The sequence below is a fragment of the Chrysemys picta genome, chromosome 4 (assembly GCF_011386835.1).
Source record: "Chrysemys picta bellii isolate R12L10 chromosome 4, ASM1138683v2, whole genome shotgun sequence".
NCBI lineage: Eukaryota > Metazoa > Chordata > Testudines > Emydidae > Chrysemys > Chrysemys picta.
Window position 1 is genome coordinate 40,248,514 of NC_088794.1, and position 12,083 is coordinate 40,260,596.

A 12,083-nucleotide genomic window follows, 5' to 3' on the forward strand; every position below is an offset into this window, starting at 1 on the left:
GTATTTATTATTTACAAGTGTTCAGAGAATAGTTGCAATAGAGGAACAGAGAGGAAACATGGACTAACCAAAGACTATTCCATCACCTTTATACATGTTGTATGAATATTTATGGCTAGGGATTGTTTTCTGGCTTTATGGGGGAGATAGCTTCCCTACAGGAATGAAAATTACCAGGGGGTGATTAGAGCAAATTCTTAGGCTTGTAACAAATTTGGTGACGGCTCATCCCTGGAGGAAATTGCCAATACTTGTTTGACTTACCTGGGTCATGCCGACAGAAAAGAGTGTCAGCTTCATGTATGTATTTCAGGGAGGTGGTTTAGCTATGCCTGCAGAAGAAGCTCTTATGCTGCATCCACAGTAGGGGGTTCTGCTGCCGTAGCTATACTGGCCAAGGCTCTGCAGACAAGCCATATGTCCCTCTCTCCCCAAAATCTCCTCCTGGGTCTCCTGCTGCCACCTCAGATGTAATTCTTTGGCCCACATATTTGGCTGTGAGTGAGCACAGAAAGCAACTCAGGACAGGGTAGCAAAGGTGGTTTCAAGCCTTTAGCCAGCTTTATGCTCCCTAATCCTGGGTGAGCTGTGCACCAGGTCAATTCCCCATTGTAAATCAGAGCAACCCAAAGGCTGCTGTAATTTATACTATCTGCCAGTGGCCCCCTACAGTGGCATTTTGACAGCCGAGGTTTGCCAGGGCACAGACATACACCACATATGTTCCTTTTCTCCAGTCACATCCCATGCACTGGCACCCCGGGAGCGAGGGGGGTGGCATATGAGCTGTTCCACTGGCTCTGTCACTAGATGATCCCTTTACGCTAGATTATTCTTCCTATGGTAGGCTATGAAGGGCAGTGCAAAATGCCCACAGCACAACCTAGGGATGGCTGCATCCTAAAACTGAGTTTATCATTTTCCTCCACAGCCTTGCTCCTCTCTTGCTCTGTCACCACTGACAACATCAACCTTCCACTTCCCCCAAGCTCACAATCATGGTGCAATCTTTGACTCAGTTCTTTCCTTTTCGGATTCTGGCTCTTGTCAAACTTGTTGTTACTTTCTCTATAACATCTCCAGAACATGCCCCTTCCTCACAGTTCCCATTGCCCAAACACTTGCCCATGCTCTAGTTACCTCCCATATTTATTGCTGTAACCTCCTCCTTTCCAGCATCACCATCTCCTACCTCTCCACATTTCAGCCCGTTCAGTACCGCTCCAGCAAGATACTTTCTTTTCCCACTTCTTCAACCACCTTCTGGAATTCCCTCTCCTCTCTGTATAAATTCAAACTTCTCTTCAGTTTCCAAGTACTCCCTAATTCACACCTCATAGCCATGAACAATATAGGTCAAATAACCAAAGATTTCAATTGGCTCTGTTGCATATTGTCTTGTAAACCATGTAACCTACCTAGGGTAAAAGGTAGACAAATTAAAATAATTTCTTTCCTTCTCTACTGTACAATTTAGTCAAGCCCTCTGGACTAGATGACCTCTTGGGGTCCCTTCCAGCTCTGTTTCTATGATTCTACTTTCCTTGCCCCTCTTGCTCAAACCTGACTGTTGATTAGAGCTGGTCAGAAAATGGGTATTTCCCCCTCCTGTCTCCCCACCACCACCCGGAACATTTTAATGAAAATGTCAACTTTTCATCAACCCCCATCCCTAAATTTGGGTGTTTGGTTTTTGACCAAAAAATCAATTCTGTGCAGAAAGCCAATGCTTTTTGTGAGAAATTTCATTTAATCAAAACCCAAATTTGCTTTCAAAACAAAGCAAAACACCTACCAGTTTTCATGGATTTTTTTTTTTTTAAACCAACCTTATTGTGGATAGCTCTTTTCTCTTACTCGCTGCTTTGTACTGTTTTCCACGTCATACCGTACCCCTGGAACATTCTTCCAATCAGTGCATCTCTCTGCCCCAGTGGTTCTCAACCCGTGGGCCAATCAGCACAGAGCTGTACCCCATGTGACATCTCTCAGGGCCATACAGGTAGTATTGGATGCAGCACAAATAATACACTGTGGGCCACAATGGTAAATAGGTTGAGAACCACTGCTCTACCATCACCTCCACTAAGAAGCTCCTGAACAATCATCTGTTCCATGCTGCTGTGACCAAACAATGCTGTGTTTATCTACATGGTGCTTGTTCATTTTGATATTGCTGTGTACTCAGCTGTACCCATTTGAGTCATTAGTCTGTAAATCCCTTAGGCAGGCATTCCTTTCTTTGTCTGACCCTCACTTTTGTAAAGCACTGGGTACATCTAATGGCATTATGGACCTGAGAAACTCCCACTGACTTCCGTGGGCTTTGTATCAGGCCCTGTAAGAATCATTAACAAAATAAAAAGTAAAATGAAAGATAAAGGCAAATAAAATCATTCTTACTAGCAGGCAAAGGGGGAGGAGAGTAAGAGGGCAATAGTGGGGAATGAAATTATTCATGAGGGTCAGTCACAACACCCAAGACTCTAGAAACAGTTTGCAAGAGTTGTGTGTGGATACACATATCCAATAAGCCTGCTTCTTTATCTTTTTATACTGCGTTTAAACACATTAATTAAAAGCTCCCAGTAACCTGGGACTCGGCATGTTCCTGTATCTTCATTAGTTGGCATGCTAGAGTGCTGTGTGGTGTTTTTGCTTGACACACCATGGAACTGCAGGACAGTGAATAAGGAAGGATGAACCAATTCAGGTAAGTGAACGTGCTCCCTCACCTTCACCCATTTGGAATTGAACTGAAACCAAACCTTTCCTGAGGTCATTCCAAGACACTCACTTCCGGCCTGCAGCTGAGACCAGAGGTGCCTGAAGTCTCATGAGAGCCTGCTCTTGTGAGATTTCCAGCCTTGTTTTATAGACGCAAGATGTTCAGGTGAGCACCAAAGCCTTTGGATACCTGGCCAAACTGATCCACTAAACTTTTTGAGGTGCCCCAACTCAAGGAGGAATTTCCAATAAGGACAGATGGAGGAAGGATGTGGTGACATGCACAGCTTTGGAGAGGATGAAGAGGGAAGGCAGCATGTCCTGGGGAAGAGGGCACTGGACTAGGAGTCAGATTTAGGTTACTCCTAGCTTTGCTGCTTACTTGCTGTGTGTGACCCTGGGCAAACCACTTCTTTTCTCTGTGCCTATTGGCCTGCCTGCACTAGGGAAATGTTTGAGAGCCATGTTTGAAAGCAATATTTTTTTAACACAGCTTTCCCCTTCTCCCTGAACCCCAGTGAACTTTGAACATATCTAGCTGAAGCTGGTCAAAACATGAAACAGAAAGCACGTACAAGTCTGCTTTTAGAATTTGCTGTAGTGTATTCCGTGGCCTGGCGCGCTCCAGCCAGCTCACTGTATTCACATTCAGCTTGTTTGAAAATGGCTTTCCCCCCACCATTTCCTAGTGCTGACATTGCCCCGGTGCCCCACAATTCTGAGCTTGCATATGCTACTGAATTAATGGGTAACACTGGAGCTGGGCTCTATTGGTCGTCTACACTGGTGTCACAGCTCCCCGTTACTATAGAAACGGATCTGTGAAAGGCATGAATAAAAAATAAAAATTAAAAATTGAAACCTGAAACGTCCGCTTTGTTTTCTTTTCTCCTTGTACTGTTCCTATGGGAACAGTTGAAAGCCTCATGGAGACAGTCCCGGACTCTACTGTAAAACTAACTCCATTGCCCTTTGTCAGTTGCCCGCAACTGAACAATCAGCAATATTCTTAGCAGATAGAGGTAAAAGTAACAAAAGCCGTAAGTCAGCAGGAAAAGCCCCCAACTGTGCAAAAATAAAGACTAAGGGGAACAGGAAGCAATGTAAAAAACACAGTGCGGTCTGTCTTTCGTAAATTCTCTGGCTTGCTAAGGGCTGGCAGAAGAGAATTTCACACAGAGCAGACTAGCACTATGGCTGTTTACTGGATGCTCCTGAAACAGGTTGGCCAGGCAGACAAGAGAAGTTACTTTATGACACACTTAATACACAGGTGTAGGTGAGTGCACTAGAACAAGCACAGAGTGTTGTGGGATTAAAGGGCTAGAATTCTTTTTGATTTAATAATATGGCGTATTCTAGATTTCCCACATGCATGTGTGGGGGGTACTGACAGCTGGCCCTTTTAAGAATCTGATTCAAATCCAACAAATATTAGGGTAACCAAAAGGGTCTTTTCTTCCTGACTTGTCGGCAATGAAAGGTCCTTATTGAAAATGACTTTGTCTCTATTTCTTTGACTCTACAGCTCGAGGCTAGCTCTGGTCTTACATAAATGAATAGACTGTGCTTGAGCCAAGCTGAAGGCAAAAAAGCCTGCAGCTTCCCCTACAGTCAACCCCTCCCTACACTCCTCCCACCCCTACCTTCAAAAAATGGGACTGGCTGATGGGAATGTTTTTCCCCTGATGGGCCTGCAACTGATCTGATATGGGGCTGACAACTTTACTGGCTCCGAGGACAAAAGCCACTGGATCTTGTAGCCTGAGGTGGCCCTATGCCAGAGAGCGATCCTAGTGGAAGAAGGGAGCTCAAGATCTCCAACAGTGGTAGAAGCACAGCAGACAGCAGAGATGCCATCATGCCTGGAACAGGAAATGGAGGGGCCACATATGAGGGCCTGTGGGTAGCTCTAGCAGAAAAGTGATGTTCCTGGGGTGTTAGAATTTCACCCAGTGAGTCCTGCTTCAAGGCAATAATTATCACTTGTGTCATGCAAGATGACCACAATATTTGCTTCTGACCCTAAAAATCTAGGAATCTATGAGCAAAGCAGTAGGAAAAACTGGCTTGACAGGAGGAGACCAACAACAGCCACTGAAATGGAGGTTCGGACAGAGATCACCTCCAAAAAACTGGTAGTGAGGTAGGTTCAAGGGGAAAGCTCTGCACAGAAACACTTCTGGGTTGTTAATCCCATTCCCTGATCCCCTTTTAAATTATGCTAAGATCTATAGGGAGCACGCTAGTTTTATGGAGGAGGAGGAAGAGCATGAATCAACCTGCTCAATTGTGGGCTCTCACTACCTCTTAAAATTAGGCCAGTTCTTTAAGAGTTAAATATGGATTTTGGTGCCTAGCTTTAGACACATAAGTGTAAAAATTTTGACCATAACCTTTGTCATCTGAGAACCTAAAACAGGTTAATCAACATTAAATAGAGCCTTATTATTGGTATTGCAATAGCGTAGGGTTACCATATTTCAGCAAGCAAAAAAAGAGGACGGGAGGAGCCCCGCCCTAGCCCCGCCCACTTCCCGCCCCCCCCCGAACCCCCAACCCTCCCCCCGTTCCTTGTCCCCTGACTGCCCCCTCCTGGGACCCCTGCCCCTAACTGCCCCCCAGGACTCCACCCCCTATCTAAGCCTCCCTGCCTCTTGTCCCCTGACTGCCCCAACCCTTATCCACACCCCCACCCCCAGACAGACCCCTGGGACTCCCACGCCCCATCCAACCACTCTCCACCCCCTGACAGCCCCCCCCCGAACTCCCAACCCATCTAAACCCCTCTGCTCCCTGTCCCCTGACTGCTCCGATCCCTCTCCCCACCCCTGCCCCCTGACAGCTCCCCCCCAGAACTCCCAACCCCCCACCCCCCCGCTCCTTGTCCCCTGACTGCCCCCTCCTGGGACCCCTGCTCCTAACTGCCCTCCAGAACCCCACCCCCTACCTAAGCCTCCCTGCTCCTTGTCCCCTAACTGCCCCCTCCTAAGACCCCCCCAACTGCCCCCCAGGACCCTACCCCCTACCTGTACCCTGACTGCCCAAAACCTTCTCCACCCCCCAAAAAGCCCCCCCCCCGAACTCCCGACCCCCCCCCCCCCGTCTCTTGACTGCCCCCTCCAGAACCTCCCTGCCCCTTCTCCTGCCCCCTGGCCCCCTTACCCTGCTGCTCAGAACAGGGTGTTGGGCTCTGTGCGAGCCGGACACGTGGCTGCGCTCCCCAGCACAACACACAACCTGGTCCCTGCCCCTGCACAGTGCTGCCGGAACAGGGCGCTGGGCTGCAGGGGAGGAGGAGCTGCCGGCTCAGAATGCAGGGAGGGAGGGAGGGGGGGAGGAGGAGCTCTACAGCTGCTCCGGAGTCCAGCCCGTGACTTTCCTGCAGCCCTCCCAGCCGCTCGCTCTGCTCTGCCTGGGGGGGAAATCCCGGACATTTTGAGTGATTTACAAATTCCCCCCCAGACGCTATTTTTAGCACAAAAAGGAGGACATGTCCGGGTAAATCCGGACGAATGGTAACCCTACAATAGCGCCTATAGGCACAACTAAGTAGGCCCAGGTGCCTAAATCCAGTTAGAGGCTCTGGGCCCTAATAAAAGACTGCCCTTCCAGTGAAGATCTCTCAGTCTAAATAGATGAGATATACAAAGGAAGAGTTTCCCCTATTTTAAAGATAGGGACCCAAGGCACAGAGATTAGATCACTTACCCTCATGTAGCACATCAGTGGCAGAGCCAGGAACGTGACCCCCAGTCTTCCTGAATCCCACCCAGAGCCTTCACCACAAGACTGTCCTTTCTCTCTAATTAAATCTCTAGTAACCCTCATTTAAAAACTCTAAATTTCATCACACTGTGAGATGGTGTGAGGCATAGAACAAAAGGGATGGGAGCAGAGATGAAATAGATCTGATATGGTCCAATGACCAAGTTACTACTGTTGTCCTCCCCCACAGTGTAAATTGTCTGTTTAAAAAAAAAACAGGGAACATGACCTTGGTGCTGATAACATTCTTTGTATGGTACAGACAGAATAAAACATTCCAGGGACTGAATCAATAATGAATTTGTTTTCATGCTTCCTGAGTTCTGAATTTATTGTTTCAAAACTACTAATTATGTCTATTTGCTGGCCTTTGCTTCCTACACTGCTGTCCATTCTGGTTAGCACTGAATGGTTTCACATTTTGGGGCATAAATATCCACCTAGCTCGTCAGAGATCCAAAGCAAATCAGATCTCTGATGCTAGCACTCCCTGTTACTGACCTGATATGGGAGAAAAGTGGGATCAAAATGAATATCATGCTGAGCATTTGGTATTGCTTCTAATAACCCCACTGTTATTCACCAACACAAAAATAACAAAATGTAAAAGTTATCAGTGTATTTGTTTGGATCAAAAAAAGATAAAACACAGAGGCACTCAACCTCACAGCCACTCCCACATTTCATGCACATTAGATCATCTAGTCTGACCTCCTATATGACACGGGCAATAGAATTTCATCCACTAACTCCTGTATGGACTCCAGTAACTTGTTTGACTAATGCATACCTTCCAGAAAGGCACCCAGTCTTGATCTAAAAACTTCAAGAAATGGAGAATCCATCACTTCCTTTCAGAGTTTGTTCCAGTGGCTAATCACCCTCACTGTGATTGTTCTGCCAGGGCATGCAACCCCAGATACAGTCTCAATTAGTTGTTGTCAAAGTCCAGCCTGAACTGGCTGGAAATTGAGCAATATTAGCTATGCCTCACCTAGAACCTTGGTAGAACTATTTCCACTTTCCTTCAGTCTATGCCCTCAGCATTTTTAACATACCCTCAGAGCCACATAGCACAGCTGTGGAAAGTAGGCCCCTGGCTATAGGTGCCCCGATGCAGTGCCTGTGCTGCAGGGATTCTTCCAGGTTGGATGCAAGTCTTAACTGGGTCATAGTAGAAGGGCTAATCCCTCCCTTATTTTTAAACACAAACTGTAAGTCCTTCGTTTGAACCAGAACAGAAGTTTCTGATACAAGCCACTCTCTGTTTTCTAAACACAATTGCCCCACTGACTTTATCTCCAATATATATAAGGCCTTAAGCCAAGCAAAACAAAAGACAGGTCAGCACAATGAGTCAGGTAAGAAACAGTGTTACATTGATGTGGGAAATCTGTCTATGTAAAACTAATACATTCTGGATGAGCGTAATTAAGCACTGGAACAATTTACCAAGGGGCTTGGTGGATTTTCCATCACACAATTTTAAAATCAAGATTATATGTTTTTCTAAAAGGTATTTTTTACTGCAAACAGGAATTATTTGGGGACAGTTGTATGACCTCCATTATACAGGAGGTAAGACTAGCTGATAACAGTGGTTGCTTTGGGCTTTGCAATCAATGAATCATAGAACCATAGTGGACATCATATATCAGGGAAATCCAGACTCCTCCAAGCTCAGTGGATTTTGAACTAAAATATAGATATGGCTGATGCTATGATAGGGCAGAGGAATTCTGGGCTGATGTACCAGTGAGGTGATATTCCATATTTCTTCAGTGTAACTTTCACATAAATATGAGCAATTGCATTGGCTTTCTCTACATTTTTCTCCAGGAGGCAAGAAAGACAGGAATTGAAGAAAGTGAGGATCCACATACCCGAAGCACACAAACTTTAGTAGTAATTTTAAGTGTTCTGCACAAGAATCTACATTTTTTCATCTGATACATGTTTCCTGTTTAGCACAAAGGAGTCCTGTTTGTTATTAGAGATCACCTAGATTTTGAGGTAGGGCTAGCCATAGAGAATATATAATGGGCAATAAAACAGCTGAATCTAGATTTAAACAAGAAAGAGGAGAATTACAAATGGTTGAGAAGTCTAACTAACAGCTTTACTCTTGCAAGAGACCATGGTAGGAGAAGTTTCCAGTAAGGCCAATACATTACCTCTGGTGCTTTGTTTAGAATAATTCATGGGACTAAGGAAGCACTTTAACCACAGTTGGAGTTTGCTTGCTTTTACTAAGGAAGTTGGCTGTTTTTCCTGTGACCATATATGAACTGTAAAGAAAAAGGCTGCATCAGCTAAAATCTCTCCCTCAAGACCTTTCTCATTACTCTGAAAGGTGACATGTCAAGAGGATTATGAAATGTGGACCTAGGGGAACATGTGTACATAATCTCTTCCAAAGAGTCCCCTTATCAGGGTAATACTCAAGGGCTTTGTTCTTTATTTTCTGTAGCAGATCCAGTAATTATCACTGTATAAACAGCCTGAAGTGAAGTTGATATAGAAATCCAAGAGCCAACCCTTTTTATTATTGATCCTTTCTATACAATCTACTGTTATTCTTATTTGTACTGGTAACTGTGACTTCATATCATGTATAAAAGGAAGGATGGTCTTATGGTCAAGACGCTGGACTTGGACTCAGGCCATCTAGGTTTATTTCCCAGGTCTGTTTCTTACTGTCTGTCTCTTCCTATATGTGTGCATGATGGGACCTTGACCTCAGTTGGCACCACTAGCCACAACTGTAATACAAATAATAACAATATTTACTTTGCTGATACTGTGCACTAAGATGTGTGCGTCCGATTAGGGGGCCTTAGTTTTGATTAATCTGACTATACAAAATGAAATAAACATATTATAAAATGGATGTTCCTAATTCCATCTCCTTGACCTTTGCTGAGCCAAAGCATTTACAGAGATAGGGCCTGATCCACAGCCCATCGAAGTTAATGGGAATCTTTTCATTGACTTCAGAACGCTTTAGGTCAGGCCCACAGTGCAGCAAACTGGTGCCTGTGTTACAGAGACTATTGGAATAACTCTGTCAGTCAGTGATGTGGGAAAAACTCACACTCTTGACTGACGTAGGTGTGCTGACAAAACCCCCAGTGTAGACAGTTATATCAACAGACGAGTGCTTCCACCAATGTAGCTGACATTGTTCAGGGGCCGGGTGTTCCTGCACCAACAGAAAAACCCCTTATATTGGTGAAGGCTGCATCTTTGCCCCAGGACTATGTTGGCCAAATAGGGCCCGTTTCCCCCCGGAGCTTACCTAATTACACCAAGGAGGCACGGAGAGACAAGAAGACGGGTACCAGGTCCTTTATTTGTCAGTCAGCTGAGAGGGTGCTCCTCGGCTCATGCCAGAAGAGACACACCTTACATGGGCAACATAGGCCCTTTTTATAACCAGTAACAAACAATTCAGTTCTCATCCTTTTTACGTCATTATGCTGACCGATAGATAATAGGTTACACAGAATACATATATTATTTTGGGGACGGGGGATACAAGAGACATCTGTTGCGGATACATTTATCATGTTGAAGGGAGAACAAGGTACATCCCTTGACCCTTTGCACTAAATACCTTGGGGATATATGGGAAAGCGGCTACAAACTAACTATTTCTCTCTGTTCCCTCCTTATCTCTATTATTTCTGCTAATATGAGTGAAACTACAGCCATCTGCCAGAAACGCTGACCAATACATTTCTGCTTCAGCCTACTTCAGAGCATGTAAGCAGTTAGCATAGAAGTAGGTGAGAGTTCCCAAGATGGAGTCACTGTGGTTCACAGATAGGCCCAGAGCAAAAGAGTTTCATCGACACTTTGGCTTTCCACTCTCCCGAGTTACCTGGTAGCTATGCCTAGTGGATCCCAACAATCCCCCCTTTGAGAATACTCAACAAACCTTTGTCAGAGTTTTCTCATACTCTAAAGACAAAATGCGATTAAGCTCCATGCAATCAGGATTATCATTGAAAATAAAACCAATGCTCAGGGTTCTCGCGGGGAGTATGCCGTGACTATTCAGAAAGATCACAACGCATTCCCAGTGACCCTTACTGTCTTTTGAATAGCAGCTTAAGTCCCAAATCGTCGTTAGCAGTCTTCTCTGCAAGCTGGACAGTTCACTGTTCAGGAGTGGGCACTGCTTTCAGTCGAGAGTGATGAATCCAGTTCTTGTGTCCTTCGACCTTTGCCACTGTATGGGTGACAAGCAGGATGGTGTGGGGTCCCTTCCACTTCTCTTGGAGAGGCTCGTCCTTCCAGGTTCGCACGAGAATGGAGTCACCAGGCTGCAGGGAGTGGACCCGGAGTATCCAGCAGAAGAGGCTGTGAATCTTTGGTGTGCCTGTGAAGAAAAGAAAGAACAGCAGACAGAGGGCACATGTACTGAGACAAGAAACCATACCCCATCTCCCACTCCCCTGCCAGAACTGGGGTACCATTCATAGGCCATGCTCTTCCAAACATAATCTCAAAGGGACTAAGCCCTATCCTGCCCTTAGGGAGAGCACGAATGCGAAGTAACACAAGAGGCAAAGCATCAGGCCACTTAAGAGAGGCCTCCTGACAGACCTTTGAGAGGTGTCGCTTGAGTGTCTGATTTGTGCATTCCACTACTCCACTGGCTTGTGGTCGCCAGGGTGTGTGGAGTTTCCAGGGGATTTGCAGAGCACTTGATATCTTTTGAACCATTTGAGATGTGAAGTGTGTTCCATTGTCAGATTCCATCCACTGAGGAAGGCCGAAGCGAGGAATGATCTCCTTAACAAACTTAAGAGCCACTGTCTTGGCAGTGTTGTTGCGACATGGGAAGGCTTCAGGCCGCCCGCTGAATCGATCCACTAAGACAAGAAGGTACCTGTACTCTTGAGTCCTGGGAAACTCAGTAAAGTCTATTTGCCACACTAATCCTGGGCCTGGGGTAGGTTCCAGGGTGGCTAGTGGCACTGCTACTTCTGGTCGAGGGTTATTCTTTTGGCAGATTAAACCTTCAGCTTATACCTGTGATGCTAGTGGTTTAAGTCCAGAGGTTAGAAAATATTTATTCATGAGCTGGATAAGAGCCTCTCTGCCTGCGTGTGTGGTTTGATGCAGTTTCTGCAACACTGGTTGAATCAGGCCCTTGGGCAGGAGGATTTTTCCCTCTGTGGAATAAAGCCATCCCTCCTTTTCCTGGAGACCGAGACTGTCAGCCAGGTTTCTGTCCTCTTAGGAGTACTGAGGGGCTGCAAGCTCACTCACTGATGGGATGAGGGCATGCATTTGGGCATTCTCTTCAGTTGGTGATTTCAGGGTAGCAGCTCGCTTAGCTTCCCTGTCTGCTCTGGCATTGCCCTTGGTTACATCTTGATCTTCCCTTTGATGGGCTTTGCAGTGTACCACTGCTACTGCTGAGGGGAGTTGTACCGCTTCTAAAAGCCGGAGAATTTGAGACCCATGCTTGACCAGAGAGCCTTGGGCTGTTAGCATTTCCCTTTGCTTCCACAAACCAACGTTAGCATGCAAAACCCCAAAAGCATACTTTGAGTCAGTAAAAATATTAACCCGTT

At 45.8% G+C, this 12,083-nt stretch overlaps 1 protein-coding gene across 1 annotated transcript in view; it reads right to left on the bottom strand.

The window, feature by feature from the left end:
• The window catches only part of TMEM86A (transmembrane protein 86A), a 78,997-nt gene extending 72,418 nt beyond the window's left edge, over window positions 1-6,579 (bottom strand). The window contains exon 1 of the mRNA XM_065594737.1: window positions 6,439-6,579. The gene's annotated coding sequence lies outside the window, so the exon portion shown is untranslated. The remainder of the gene's footprint in view (window positions 1-6,438) is intronic.
• Between the last annotated feature and the right edge of the window lie 5,504 nt (window positions 6,580-12,083).